Source organism: Oratosquilla oratoria, chromosome 21 (genome assembly GCF_046742065.1).
Source record: "Oratosquilla oratoria isolate Oo_2021 chromosome 21, ASM4674206v1, whole genome shotgun sequence".
Classification (NCBI taxonomy): domain Eukaryota; kingdom Metazoa; phylum Arthropoda; class Malacostraca; order Stomatopoda; family Squillidae; genus Oratosquilla; species Oratosquilla oratoria.
Genome location: NC_134797.1, coordinates 15,623,385 through 15,627,567, shown reverse-complemented (window position 1 = coordinate 15,627,567; position 4,183 = coordinate 15,623,385).

The following is a 4,183-nucleotide window of genomic DNA, read 5'->3' as shown; positions in this document are numbered from 1 at the left end:
CTGAATATGTCTTCCCATGTGTGTCTGTATATATACCTGTGTGTGTGAGTGTATGTGTGTGTGCGGGCTTACGTGTATGTGCGTGTGTGCGGACGTGTGTATTCACCATGGTCTTTGGATCATGTGTTGGACTCGTGATCGACAGCTATTTTCCTCTCGAAAGAGAGCTCAGAGCTCGTCTAACCGATATATGGCTAATGCTGTGACTTACACGCACATACACGCCCAATTCCCCGCCCACGAGAGTTGGAGTAACGACTCGAGGCGCAGCGATACTGAAATTATTTCAGCCCTGGGCAGGATTCGAACCCGGACCGCCGTAGTGACAGTCGGAGCCTCTACCAACCGCGCCACCGAGTGTATGTGCGTGCGTGTGTGCATACGTATGTGCGTGCGTGAGCGTAATTGTGTGCGTGTGTGTATTTGTGTGCATGTGCGTGCGTGTGTGTGCGTGCGTGCGCGCGTATGTGTGTGTGCGTGTGCATGTGTGTGTGCGAGCGTATTTATATATATATATATATATATATATATATATATATATATATATATATATATATATATATATATATATATATATATATTTATATATACGTATATATATATATATATATATATATATATGTATATATATACAGTATATATATGAAAAAGGTGGAAAAAAGAGAGTCACGGTTCTCGTTCCGAGTTTATTCCTGACCGGTTTCGCTTGTAGCTTCTTCAGAGGAATGTTCAATATTCCTCTGAAGAACCTACAAGCGAAACCGGTCAGGAATAAACTCGGAACGAGATCCGTGACTCATTTTTTCCACCCTTTTCAACTTGTCACAATGTTTCAATACATACATACATATATATATATATATATATATATATATATACTGTATATATATACATATATACATATATACATTAAACATATATATGTATATATATATCATATTGTGTGGGGTGTTTGTGTGTGTGTGTGGGTGTGTGTTGTTGTGTGTGTGTGTTGTGTGTGTGTGGGTGTGTGTGTGTGTGTGTGTGGGGGTGTGTGTGTGTTGTGTGTGTGTGTGTGTGTGTGTGTGTGTGTGTGTGTGTGTGTGTATTTACCTAGTTGTTACCTAGTTGTATTTCAAGGGAAGGGGAGCTTATGCTCATGGGGTCCCGTCTTCATATCTCATTTTATCTAAAACTATTTTTAAATTCATGTATTGTTTTTGCCACACACCACTTTCTCATCTAACTTGTTCCAACTGTCTATTTACTCTGTGAGGAAAGCTGTTCTTTTTCAAATCTCTTCTTAACTGTCTTTTTTTATTTTCTTTCCGTGTCCTCTTGTATTTCTGTCATCCCATTTTAATCAGATTCTCTCTATCAGTAATTTCTATGCCTTTCATGATTCTGTAAATAGTTATCAAATCTCCTCTCTCTCTTCTTTGCTCTAGTGTTCTGTAGTTTAAGTTTTTGTAGTCTTCTCTTCATATGATAGTTTTGAGAGTGTTGGTGCCAATGTTGTAATTGCTCTTTGTATTCTGTCAAGTTTTTTTTATACATTTTTTTTGTACTTGGTGACCATATCGTTGCTGCATATTCCAATCTTGGTCTTATCAGGGTGATTAGGATTTCCTCACCATTTCTTCATCCAGGTATGTAAATGCCACTTTGATTGTTCTTATTAAATTATAAGTTTCTCCAAAAAATCTTATTTATATGTTTCTCAGGTGACATATATTCATAACAATGACTCCAGGTCCTTCTCATTTTCTACTTTTTTTATTCCTTCTTCTCCCAAATTATATGATCCTGTTATTCTGTTTTTGCTTTTTCCAAATTCCATTATACTACACTTTTTTGTATTGAACTCCATCTCCACTTCCTACTCCATTCTTGTACTTTATTTAGATCTCTCTGTAGTGATTCACAATCTTCTTCAGTTTTCACTCTTTTCAGTAGTTTTGCATCATCTGCAAAGAAGCTCATATAGCTTTCAATTCCTTCATCCATATCATTAATATATATAGCAAACATTATTGGGGCCAGAACTGTTCCCTGCGGGACACCGCTTATTACTTCATTCCATTTGAGTGCTGGTCTCTTATCACTACTCTCATTTTTCTTTCTTGCAAAAAGTCCATCCAATTTAGTAATTTACCTTGTATTCCTCCTTCATATTCTAATTCTTAAGCAACTTCTTATGTGGTACTTTGTCAAAAGCATTTTTTAGGTCTAGAAATGCACAATCAGCCCATCCATCTCTTTCTTGTATTATATCTATTAGCCTTGAATAGAAACATATTAAATTGGTGACGCATGATCGTCCTTGTCTGAATCCAAATTGCCTTGGATTTAGTACGTTGTTTTTTTCCAAGTATTTTACCCATCTACTTTTGATAATTCTTTCACATATTTTTGCTATTGTACTTGTTAGAGAGACTGGTCTATAGTTGTTGTTGTTGTTGTCGTTCCCTAGACTGTCTGTCCGAGCAGTCCCGTCTCCCCAAGGAAGGCCACAGCCGAAACTGGGTTTTCCCACAAATCCTTTATAGAGTGTATGTTGTGTTGTTTGCGTGCATGATTGTGTATAATGCAGTCTTCCATTATGTGTTGTATGGTATGGGGTGAAGTGTTACATCCTGGGCAGCTGTTCACAACACGGTCGTCCAGCCTCTTCTGGTAGCTTAGAAGTGCTGGGTGGTGACCGCATCGCAGTCTGGCCAAGTGGACTCTGTCCTTACGTGGGAGAGAGGATTCAGAAGGGTGGATATCAGGGGGTCTGGCATGCAGCAGTGTGTTGTCTTTCAGTGTGTTAATGGAGCGGTGAGTGATATGATTATGAATATGTTTCCGGAGGCTGGTATTTGGTGGTTGTGGAGGAAGAGAAGAGAGTATCTGTGTGTAATAAAGGTCTATGGGTGTAGTTTTAATGTTTCTTGGTGTGTGTGGGTGTTCTGCTATGTAGTGTAGCGGGTGTGATGTGTTTGTGGTGGCTGCAGCAAGTGTTTGTGTGCCTCTCATGTCGAGGTGGTCCTTGACTTTGAGGACTTTTGTTTCATGGTGTAAATGGTCTGTAGGTGATGTATTTGTGCAGCCTGTAATTGTTTTTAGGGCTCTGTTTTGTATGATTTGAAGGGTGTTGTGGTGTGTCTCACTGAGATTAGGAGCCCATGCAGGACTCGCATAATTCATCACTGAGCGTATGCATTGTTTGTATATTGTTATATTAGTTTCTTTGTTTTGTCCAAATGTTGTTCCAGTGATTGACTTAAGTGCGTTAAGTCTAGGTGTGCATTTGTTTTTTTATGTTTGTGAGGTGTTGTTTGAAAGACATGGATGTATCGTATGTTACACCAAGAATTTTCGGTGTGTTTGTGTGTGGTATTAGAGTGTTGTTGATGTAGAGATGAGGTATGTATTTGTGTTCTTTTGTCCAGTTGGTGAGAAGTGTTGCTGTAGATTTGGTAGGAGCTATTTTGAGTCTGTTTGTGATGAACCATGTGTTGAGTGTGTCAAGGTAAGGCTGGATTATTTCTGCAGCTTTGTCTGTGTTACGATGTGTGCATGTGATTGTTATGTCGTCTGCGTAGGAAGAGATTTGTATTTCTGAGGTGTCTGGCGTGGGTAAGTCATGCATGTATAGATTAAATAATGTGGGGGATAGAACTGAGCCTGTGTACTCCGTTCTTAAATGTCTGATTATGATTGGCCATTATATGACACATTCCTGCCTGCCAGATAATTGGTCTATAGTTGGTAGGTTCTTCTTTATTTCCTCCTTTATATATAGGTACTATATTTGCTTTTTTCCAATCTTCTGGAACTTTTCCTTCTTTTAAGAAACTGCTTATTATGCTATGTATTTTGTCTGCCAGTTCATTCCTGCATTCTTTCAGAATCCAGTTTGCTATTTCATCTGGCCCATGCGATTTTCTGACATCAAAATTACCCAAGTGTGTCAATATTTCATTCTTTGTTACTTCTATTTCTTCCATGGGGGGGGACTTTTTTCTTTCCACTCAATCTCTTCAGGTTGTATGTTTTCTCTTGTAAACACTGATTTAAAATGTTTTGTTCATAATTTCTGCCATTTCCATTTCCTCAGTGTATTCAACTCCTCCTTGTCTTAATTTCTCCAAGTCTTGTTTGTTTTTCAGTTTATTGTTTACAAATCTGTAGAATAGCTTTGGTTGATCTTTACACTTTT